The following is a 12,028-nucleotide window of genomic DNA, read 5'->3' as shown; positions in this document are numbered from 1 at the left end:
GTTGGAAGATTTGAGTTTTTCAAAATAGTCTACAGAGTTATTTATGCAAGAGGCTAGGCACATCAGATAATATTTAGCATGAGGAAAACCCTTACCAGAAAGACAAACAATGTGATGTAGCATGGGAGCTTTGGTTCACACAGTATCCATTGACCTGGAGACTAAGATCAATCATATGGGCAGTAAAATAATCAATTACGCCTTTGTGAGGGATACACTTCTTCCTTTGGCTGACTTTAAAATGTATCAATTTCTTGTAATTACTTATAACTGTAAGTGAAATAACCTTCAGTGATGTCTGTGGGTCCTTCAAGTGAATTATCAAAATTGAGGGGGTTTTGGAAAACTCCTTAAGTTGCAGTTGGTGTCATAAATAAGCGTAGAAGTACACTGTGAGAACTGTTACCTGTAACTTAGCAATCAGTCTAACTTGTCACATTGAGACTTTGCATTTTTTCTTTATTTTCAAGCATGTTCATAACTTTCAATGAAGCATGTTTTTGATGGCTCTTTTTCAATCTCTGTCAGATAATTCTAGCAACTGTATTACCTTCTCATTGGCATCTTTTGATGCTCTTTTCTCAGTTCAGTTGAGATTTTTTTGGTATTTCATGTAAGTAATTTCAATTTAATTTTAAATTGAAATTTGGGAATTTAAATTTTAAGTTTAAAAAAATTTAAATTTGGGAATTTAAAATTCCCAAATTTTAGGTATTATTTGGGAACTACTAGGTCTTATTTAAATGTGTTTTTGTAACTCATGTCTGACTCTGCTCAAAGAGGGAATAAAGATAATGACAGATTAATGGCAGGTTAGCATTGAAGTTTTAAGTTCCAAATTTGTCTTCCATTGAAACGCCTGGGGAACAGGGCTTCTCATTACAGCTGGGAAGGAGGGGTGTTAGGTCAGTTTTCCCATGAGGTTTTTGCTGATACCATCCTGATAATGGGGGATGGATGCCTCATTAATGCTCTGCAGATATCTCCACTGATACTGCTGGGGTTTGAGCTTGTGAGAAAAGTCCTGACTTTCTGACTTTCCAGTAGGAGTTCTTTGTCACAGTGTAGATGGCTGTAATCATTACCACTCGGTGGGGATGAAAGTCCAGGCTCCCCTCTTGGCTTTCTATCATACCACCACAATAGGGTGGTTTGGAGCACTTCAGGATAGCCTGATAAAGGCAGAAACCCAGACTCCCTACTTGACCTTTAATGACAGGAGTAGGTTAGGGCTGCAGCATTTTATGTGGTGTTTGGCAGGAGTAGGACAATTATTGTCTATCTTGCTAGGTTGCCACTTTCCTGATTCTGTGCCTAGAGAGAGCAGACTTTTCTTTTGTCTGTTCCCATTGGTATTTTTCAAGTTTCTGGAGCATGTACCATATATATAGTGCATGATATATGAGGCAAAAAATATTTTTAAAAAGCAACAACAAAGCTCCAAAGAATTGATAGCTGTATTTTTTCTCATGTCCTACAGTCCTTCTCCAGAATGTGAATGTTTCTGCACTTCTTAAAGTCTCATGTTGATTTTTACATAGATTGTAATAGTTTTTAGCTAAAATTCTTTAGTTTAAGGAGGCTGACAAGGATATGGAGAAAAGAGAATGCTTGTACACTGTTGGTGGGAATATAAATTAGTTCAGCCACTGTGGAAAGCCATCTGAAGATTTCTCAAAGAACTTAAAACAGAGCTACCATTCCACCCAGCAATCCCATTATTGTTTATATACCCAAAAGGAAATAGATCATTATACCAAAAAGACACACGCACTCATATGTTCATCACAACACCATTCACAATAGATCAGACATGCAATCAACCTAAGCGCCCATTAATGATGGATTAAAGAAAATGTGGTCCAAATAAATGATGGTCTACTATACAGCCATAAAAATAGCAAAATCATTTCCTTTACAGCAATGTGGATGCAGCTGGAGGCCATTACCCTAAGCAAATTAATGCAAAAACAGAAAAAAAATACTTTGTCTTCTCACGTATAGACGTACAGTGTGAGCTAAACTTTGGGCACTCATGTACATAAACGTAGCAAAAATAGATAGTGAGTACTACTAGAAGTGGGAAGGAGGGAGGGAGCCAAGATTTGGAAAACTACCTATCATATACTATGTTCACTACCTGGGTGATGGGATCAATCATACCCTAAACCTCAGCATCAAGCAATACACCCATGCAACAAACCTGCACATGCACTCTCTTAATCTAAAGTAAAAGTCGAAATTATGTTTTAAAAAAGAAAAAAATGAAATCCCTACCATATTCCATACATAAACATAAACTCAAAGTGGATTAAAGACTTAAGTCCTGAAGCTTTAAAACTTTTAAAAGAAGACAGAGGAAGAACTTCATGACATTTGCCTTGACACTTATTTCATAGTTATGACACCAAAAGCTTGGGTAACAACAACAACAAAATGAACATGTAGGACTGCATCAAATTAAACAGCTTTTGCACAGCAAAGGAAATAATCAACAGAGTGAACATGCAAGCCATAGAATGGGAGAAAATATTTGCAAATATTTTATGTCTGATAATGGGTTTACTTCCAAAATCAATAAGGAACTCATACAACTCAATAGTCAAAAACCAATAACCTAATTGAAAAATGGACTTGAATAGATATTTCTCCAAAGAAGAAATAAAAATGACCAACAGGTTTATAAAAAATGCTCAAGTCCCTGGTCATCAGGGAAATGCAAATGAAAACCACAATGAGATAACATTTCACATCTCTCAGGATAGCTATTATCAAAAAAGAAAACAGACCAAAAAACAAAGAACAAGAAGTCACAAACCCACATTTTAAGAGTAAATTGAATCTCTTAGATATTATCATATTTGTAAATTATACATAAATAGAAAATTGGCTAAGCTGGCACAGAAATCTACCCACTTGACTCTAAGAAGTTATAATTGCATAGATTACAAAGGTGCAAAATTAGTGGAAATAATGTAGACATCCATGTCTCCTGCATGTATTTCTATCTTGAATGTATATAATGCCATCTGCTAGATTATAGTACTCAAATACAAATATTTGATCTAAAAATGTATAATAGCTGAATAAAACATCTGCAGGCAATAGAGTTACCCTATCAGGGATGTACAACGATAAAATAATTATCTAGTCTACAAGCAAAAGGAATAGACTTTAAAAGGATATTTAAAAGTACAGTTATTTCTTTGTGTTGGGAATATTCAATATCATCCTTCTAGCTATTTGAAACTATATATTACTGAATGTTCCCAACGAAAAGGAATGAGGTTTATTTGAGATAATGAATATGCTAATTACTCTGATCTGACACCATACATTATATTTATGAAAATATCCCTGTGTATCCCATAAATATATACAATTATTGTTTGTCAACTTGGTCATTTATATATATATTTTTTAAATTAAAGTAAAGGCTGGTCACGGTGGCTCAAGCCTGTAATCTCAGCACTTTTGGAGGCCGAGACGGGTGGATTACCTGAGGTCAGGAGTTTAACATCAGCCTGGCCAACATGCTGAAATCCCATCTCTACTAAAAATACAAAAAAAATTAGCCAGACATTGTGGCAGGTGTCTGTAATCCCAGCTACTTGGAAGGCTGAGGCTTGAACCCAGAAGGCAGAGGTTGCAATGAGCCGAGATGGCACCACTGCACTCCAGCCAGGGCAACGAAAGCGAAACTCCATCTCAAAACAAACAAACAAACCAACAAACGAAAAAGTAAAATTAGTTCAGGTATATTTATAAAACACCTTTTTTTGGCCTAGATCCAGGAAATAAAATATATTGTGGATTTAAAATACAAAAATAAAGGCCACATCTTTTCACAACAGTGCATGGTGAAGTCTGAGTTTGTGAGCCAAAAGGTCAGTAAACATAAAGGTTCTTCTTGGTACTTTCACAGTGTTCATTTATTCTGTTTCCTTTACCAGACTTAGCCTGAGTGCCTTTCCAAAACACAAAACCTATTTATTTCACATTTTAATCTTTAGCACCTCATGTCTCAATAAATAAAATGGTTAGTTAAACTCAGTTTACTCATTTAAAAATTCATGGGCAGAAACTCACATTATGTTAGGAATATAACTTCTCCAAATTCAGAAGTGGTGCTTGGTAAAGTGGTATGGTAAATAGAAAAAAAAATAATTCTTTTTAAGAAAAATCATATTCTCCCAGTTTCAAGATTTATTGTGCCTAGAGAACCAGGATTCTATATTTTTAAAGGACTTCCTAGATGAGTCTGGTTAGGTTTGAACACTCTGAAGTAGATCTGTATCTTCCTTTTACAAATAATTAACCAGTATTAAATTGTGTGACCTAGAACAACAGCCAGTGAAAACGCAGGGTTTGTGTTAGAACTTAGATTCCAACATTCTTAGGGCAAGGGCTTTTCAAACCCCTGGGTGAAGTGCTATTATATATGTATTTGGATTTCCCTGATGATCAGTGATGTTGACCATTTAATTCATATGCCTATTGGCCATTCATAAGTCTTTTTTTGAGAAATGTCCATTTAGGTCCCTTTTTCCCAATTTTAAATTGGCTAATTTGTTTTATTGCTATTAAGTTGTTTGAGTTATTGTTATATTTTCCATATTGCCTCTTTATCAGATGTATAGTTGGCAAATGTTTCTCTCCCACTCTACTAGTTTTCTCTTCATTCTATGATTTGTTTCCTTTAAGTGCAGAATATTTTTTTATTTTTATGTAATCCCATTTATATACTTTTGCTTTTGTTGCCTGTGCTTTTGAAGCCATAGGCAAAAACCCATTGACCATACCAACATCATGGAGGTATTTTCTGTGTTTTCTCTTATTAGTTTCATAATTTGGGTCTTATATTTAATTATTTAATCTATTTTTACTTGATTTATGTATATGGCATGACAAAATTTTCTAATTTTATTCTTTTCTGTACAGATGTTCAGTTTTCCCAACACTATTTATTGAAGACTGTCTTTTCTCCATTGTATGTTCCTGGCATCTTTGCCAAAAAGTAGTTCACTGTAAATGCATGGATTTCTTTCAGGACTTTCTTTTCTATTCAATTGGTCTATTTCCATGCCAGTGCCATGTTTTTTGTGTTTTTCTTTTTTTTTTTTTCTATAGCTTTATAGTGTATTTTGAGGTCAGATAGTGTGATATCTCCAGGTTTGTTCTATTTGCTCAGGATTGCTTTGGCTATTCAGAGGCTTTTGCAATATCGTTCAAATTTCAGTTTTTTTTTCTATTTTTTTGAAAAATCTTATTGATATTTTGATAAGAATTGGATTTAATCTATAGATTGTTTTGGGTAGTATGGACATTTTAACAATATTAAGTATTCCAACTCATGAACACAGGCTATTTTTTTATTTATTTCTGTCTTTCTCAATTTCTTTTATCAGTGTTTTATAGTTTCATTGTAGAGATATTACACATTGTTGGATAAATTTATTCTTAAACATTTTTTGTACCTATTGTAAATGTGATTTTTAAAATTTCTTTTTTAGAGAATTAACTGTTATTGAATAGAAATGCTACTGATTTATGAAGGTTGATTTTGTATCCTGCAACTTAATCTTTTGTTTATTATTCCTAACATTTATTTGGTAGAGTCCTTAGGATTTTCTGTACATAGATCATGTTGTCTGCAAATAGGGACAATTTCACATATTCCTTTATAATTTGGATACCTTTTATTTATTTCTCTTGTTTAATTGCTCTTGCTAAGATCTCCAGTAATACACTGAATGGAAGTTGCAAGAGTCTTTTTGTCTTTTTCTTGGTTTTAGAGTAAAATCTTTCCATTTTTCCCCATGGAATACAAGGCTGGCTGTGGGATTGTCATATATAGCCTTTATTTCACTAAGGTAACTTCTTCTATACCTTATTAGTTGAGAGTTGAGAGAAGATGTGAAATTTGTCAAATGCACCTTCTGCATCTATTGAAAACATCATTTTTTTTTCTTTTCTGTTCAGCTAATGTGTTGTATCACATTTATTGCTTTGTATTGTTTGGATTATCTGATATCCCTGGGATAAATCCCACTTAATTATGGTGAATGATGATCTTATTAATGTGCTGTCATGTTTGGCTTGCTGGTATCTTTTTTTTTTTTTTTTTTTTTTTCAGATGGTGGAGTCTTGCTCTTGTTGCCCAGGCTGGAGTGCAATGGCACAATCTCGGCTCACTGCAACCTCTGCCTCCTGGGTTCAAGCGATTCTCCTGTCTCAGCCTCCTGAGTAGCTCTGATTACAGGAGCTTGCCACCACGCCAGGCCAATTTTTGTATTTTTAGTGGAGACGGGGGTCTCACCTTATTGGCCAGACTGGTCTCAAACTCCTGACCTCATGATATGCCTACCTCGACCTCCCAAAGTGCTGGGATTATAGGCGTGAGCTGGTATCTTGTTGAGAATGTTTGCATCTGTTTTCATCAGAAATACTGGCCTATAATTTTGTTTTTCCTTAGTGTCTCTACCTGGATTTGCTATAAGGATGATGCTGGCCTTGTTAAGTGTGATTGGGATTATTCTCTATTCTTTAATTTTTTGGACCTGTTTGAGAAGAATTTGTATTAGTTGTTCTTTAAAGGTTTGACAGTACTTAGCAGTGAAACCATCAGGTTTAGGGCTTTTCTTGGACAGGAGACTTTTTATTTTTGATTCAATTTCCTTACTTGTTATTTGTCTGTTCAGATTTTCTATTTGTTCATTATTCAGTCTTAGTAGGTCTAATGTATCAAGGAATTCATCCATTTCTTCTAGGTGATCCGATTTTTTCACATATAATTATGCTTAATAATCCTTATAATCCTTTGTATTTCCATGTATCATTGTAGGGCTTGCTCTTTTTTTCTTAATCAGTGTAGCTGATGGTTTGTTGTTTTACCTTAAAAAATCATGTATTAGTTGTTGCTCATCTTTTCAATCACTTTTGTAGTGTTTCTAGTTTTTTTTTTAAATCCACTCACATACTCTGTACCTTTTCATTGGAGAAAATTTAATCCATTTATATTCAAGGTAATTACTGATAAGTAAGGAATTACTATTGCCGTTTTGTTAATTGCTTACTAGTTGTTTTGTTGATCTTTTGTTCTTTTTCCTTTCTTCCTCTCTTGCTGTCTTCCTTTCTGAATAAATTATTTTCTCTAGTTGCATGTTTTGATTCCTTGCTTTTTATTTTTTGTGTATCTACAATAGGTTTTTGCTTTGTGATTACCAGGAGGCTTACAAAAAAATATCTTATAGTTATAACAGGTATTTTTAAATTGATGACGAATTATCTTTTATTGCCAAAAAAAAGCAAAACTTTACACTTTTACTTGATCCCTCCCTCCCACGTGTTGAATTTTATGTCACTATTAACATTTTTTATATTTTATATCATATTTTATACCTACATATTGATGTAGTTATTATTATTTTCATAGGTTTTTTCTTATAGTCTTCATATTAAAGATTTATGTAATTTATATACCACCATCACAGTCTCTGGGTATTCTGATTTTGACTGTACACTGACTTTTACCAATGAGTATTATATCTTCAGATGTTTTTGTGGTACTGATTAGTGTCCTTTTTTCAACTTGAAGAACTCCCATTAGAATTTGTAGTAGAAAAAGTCTGGTGGCGATGAAATCCCTAAGCTTTTATTTATTTGAGAAAGTCTTTATCTCTCCATCATTTGTAAAGGACAGCTGTTCTGACTGCATTATTCTTGGTCAGCAGTTTCTTTTCTTCACCACTTTAAATATATTATGCCACTCCCTCCTGGCCTGTAACATTTCTGCTGAGCAGTCTGCTGCTAAATGTATTGGAACTCCCTTACATGTTATTTACTTACTGCTTTCAGGAACCTTTGTTTGCCTTTGACTTTTGACAATTTGAACAAAATATATCTAATTTGATTGGAGACCTTCAACCTTCCTGTACCTGGATAGTTATATCTTTCTCCATATTTGGAAAGTTTTCTGCTACTATTTGCTTTTCTTATTTTTTGAGACAGAGTCTCACTCTGACTCCCAGACTGGAGTGCAGCAGCGCAATCTTGCCTCACTGCAACCTCTGCCTCCTGGGTTCAAGTGATTTTCCTGCCTCAGCCTCCCAAGTAGCTGGGATTAGAGGCATGTGCCATCATGACTGGCTAATTTGTGTATTTTTAGTAGAGACAGGGTTTTGCCATGTTGGCCAGGCTGATCTCGAACTCCTGACCTCAGATGATCCACTCGCCTTGGCCTTCCAAAGTGCTGGGATTACAGGCATGAGCCAGCGTGCCTGGACCTAATATTTCTTTAATAAAGCATTCTACTTCATTATCTGTCTCTCTCCTTTTCTAACTTCTATGATTTGAACATTTTCTCTTTTGATGCTGTTTCAAAAATTATGTAAGCTTTCTTCATCCCTTCTATTATTTTTTTTCTTTCTCCTCTTACTATATATTTTCAAATAAAGTATGATTAAATTTACAATTTTTTCTGCCTGTTCAGTTCTGCTGTTGATACTTTTTTTCACATTTTCATTGTGTTAATTGTATTTTTTCAGTTTCAACATTTATGTTTAACTTTGTTTTTAATTTAAATCTATTAAATTTCTCATTCTACTCACTTTTTTTATTTTTCCCATTGATTTTTTTATCTAGATTTTCTTAAAATTCACTGATCTTGCTTAAAAGAGTTATTTTGAATTCTTTATCAGACAATTTATAATTACCATTTCTTTAGGCCATATTATTTTGTCCATTTCATGATGTCATGTTTCCCTGGATATTCTTGATCCTTGCGGTTGTTTGTCAATGTTTGTGTTATTGTAAGATACAGGTACTTAGTCTTTATAGACTAGCTTTTTCTAGAAAAGCCCTGCATTTATTTCAGTACTGGGGCACATAAGAAGCCAAATGCATCACAGTCAGTGTGGCACTGCCAAAAGTCTGGTATACATTACAACAGTTGTGGCACTGAAGAGAGCCAGAAGCTCAGGGACATTGAGTTCTGTCTGTGCTGAAGGCTGCCTGGGACCTTTGGCGAATGATATTAGTTGGTGATGATGAAGGCTGGAGACTGAATTCACCAAGCAAGCCTTCATCCTGGGATTATTTGGTCTTTCCTGGCACCAGGGAGGGCGCAGAAACTTAGTTTATAGTTACTGGCTTGGAATAGGGGGCTACTAGGTTTTTCCAAATGCTGGGCTTTACTTTGGCAGGCCAGCATTTGGGTTCAATGCAAAGTCCTATGCTCATTTCCCTTCTCTTTTCCCCAAGCAGACAGCCTCCCGTTTCACACAGGACTGCTTGGTTTTGGAGGAAGGGTGATGTGGGTAATGTGAAAGTGTTCTTTTCCCATCTTAAATGCATTTTTTCTTAATACTGTCCTACAACCAGGTACTATGATCTCTCATTTGGTTTTCTTAGTCTTTTTTAAGGTATATTTGTGCATGAGTAGTTGTTCAAACTGATGTTTCTGCAGGGTACAATCACTTGACAGTCCTACTCTGCCACCTTGCTCTGCTCCCTCTGTGAAGTCTTGATAATAGAAAAAAATACTCTCCTCACCAATAACTACATATTTCTATTGTAGAGCATACTGATTCTTGCCTATCAGAATTCAGAATATCATGTTAATCAGGAAAATAAAGTAAATTATAAGACATAGGAAAAATCAAAGTGTTTTTTTGAAATAATATACTTACTATATTGGGGTCTCTAAGATTAAAAACACCCTCAACAGTTAACTTTGTGTTTAATATTATGTACCTATATATTTATAAAGTTACTTGGTCATCATCAAATTCCACTAAAATATATTTTTTCTTTCCACAAATTTATTCACTTCACCAAATAGAATAGGATGGTATGTCACAATCTTTCACATATCAACTTCAGTGAAAAATGATTTTTAAATGCAAATAGGAGATATTATAGGCATTATGAACTAGTGATCTGTAAGCAAAGTGATAATGCGGATAGTTTTATGGTCAATTGCATTGGAAATCAGAGCTAAAGCATTTAACTGCATTTATAAAGCAGACACACTAGTTTCTAAGAGGCAACCTCCCTCACTTGACAGATAAAACTTAACAATCATCAATCATTCAGTTTCAACAACAAAAATAGTTTTCTATAACAATGATTCTCTTCTCAGACTTAGGTACATATTAACATTACCTGGAGACTTTAAAAACCCCATTTCCAGGTTTCATCCTATACAAATTAAATTTAGAGCTATAATACAGGCATTTTTTTATTGCTTCTAAAGGAAAAAAATGGATACATGGGTATAACGTGCAGGTTTGTTACACAGGTATACATGTGCCATGGTAGTTTGCTGCACCTATTGACCCATCCTCTAAGCTCCCTCCCCTCACCTCCACCCCTCAACAGGCCCCAGTGTGTGTTGTTCCACTCTCTGTGTCTATGAGGTCTCAATTTTCAACTCCCACTTATGAGTGCGAACATGTGGTGTTTGATTTTCTGTTCTTATATTAGTTTGCTGAGGATGATGGCTTCCAGCTTCATCCATGTCACTGCAAAGGACATGATCTCATTCCTTTTTATGACTGCATAGTATTCCATGGTGTATATGTGCCACATTTTTTTTTATCCAGTCTGTCATTGATGGGCATTTGGGTTGGTTCCATGTCCTTGCTATTGTAAATAGTGCTGCAATAAACGTATGTGTGCCTGTGTTTTTAATAATCTCAATGAGTTGCAAATGAAGTAAAGTTTGAGAACGAGTGTCCTAAGGCATAATTTGCATTGAAATCTTACATATTCTTATAAGCATTTATGTTTCAGAAAAAATATAGTTTTCAGCATTGCTCCCCAATTTAAAATCAGTTTTTACATTATTGTTACTGCATTAAGGGAATAAAACAGGTTTAAAAATAGAAGTATAACATATAATTAATATGTTAGTTAAATCAAATGATATACTTAATGTTTATACATTTCAAGATTTAAAAAAAAATCTGTCCTTGCTGAAATTGACTTATTATTTCACTAATTTAGCTACAAACAGCTGCTATTGCAAACATGCTCTGAAGTTGAGTTCCAGAAATACGGGCTCTGAATGCTTTTACAATCTGATCTGCTGTCCAATACTTCACAGGGCATATTTATAAACAAAGTAGATAGCAAATAAGCAGTTTATCTCTTTGCTTTTAAAAAAGTCTTAAGCATGTTAAAAAACATTTTAAAGTGAATTTGAAGTAAAAATAATCTTTAAAGTCCTAAGCTTCATGTTTGATTTCAAATGATAATTTTAGATCAAATCAATCTTGTACTCTTTAAAACAAACCTATACAGTGTTGATTAGTGTACTGAATCACTAAGCAACATTAAAAATGTTATTAGTAAAACAAGAAACATTAAACTTGTGTTCTTTAAATAAAATTTAATCGAAAAAAGTAAATAATTCTTCATTTGTTATATGTTCCATGAACCAGCATGTGCCAACATGTCCTGTTTGATATTAGTTTAGTTTGTTTTCTCAAGGAAGCCTGCTCTTTAGATTTGCAATTGGCATAAGCATAATAAAGTCTCCCAAAATGAAAACTTTCAGTAAAGATAACTATTACCTATGCAAGAAGTTCTCTATGACCCTCAAAAACACTGATCCAAGGTGAAGAAAAGGGTGAAATGAAATTATCAGTGTATTTTCTAGATGCAAGAAAAAAATATTAAACTGTGACAACAGGATAAATATATAGTAATAAATAAAGAGATAGAGATTTGTTTCTGCAAACCAGGCTCAATAAAACTGGTTGGGCTTTGATTCACATGAGGAAGAACTGATGTAACTGAATTACAACAGCCAAAAGCCAAGATTGGAAATATTCGGGGTAATAATGTATTGTTTAATTTGTTGTTTTATGTTTTGCTTAAACTTTCATATTTTTATTTTCATTTGGTGAGTGATATAGTAAACTTTATGCCCCTCAAAAGATGTCTGCCTTATGCAGAAGTCAGTTGTGCAATATTTGCACAGAAAGTAAAGATGAATGACTCCAAGGCAAACCAAATGTTCTTA

The 12,028-nt window shown here is 34.1% G+C and overlaps 1 protein-coding gene across 6 annotated transcripts in view; it reads right to left on the bottom strand.

Annotated features, from left to right (window-relative positions):
- Positions 1-12,028, bottom strand: part of BRINP3 (BMP/retinoic acid inducible neural specific 3) — a 390,799-nt gene that overhangs the window by 87,732 nt on the left and 291,039 nt on the right. The window lies entirely within an intron of this gene.

This window comes from Gorilla gorilla, chromosome 1 (assembly GCF_029281585.2).
Source record: "Gorilla gorilla gorilla isolate KB3781 chromosome 1, NHGRI_mGorGor1-v2.1_pri, whole genome shotgun sequence".
Lineage (NCBI taxonomy): Eukaryota > Metazoa > Chordata > Mammalia > Primates > Hominidae > Gorilla > Gorilla gorilla.
Note: the sequence above shows the minus strand (reverse complement) of the source record. Positions and strands in the feature narration are given on the sequence as shown.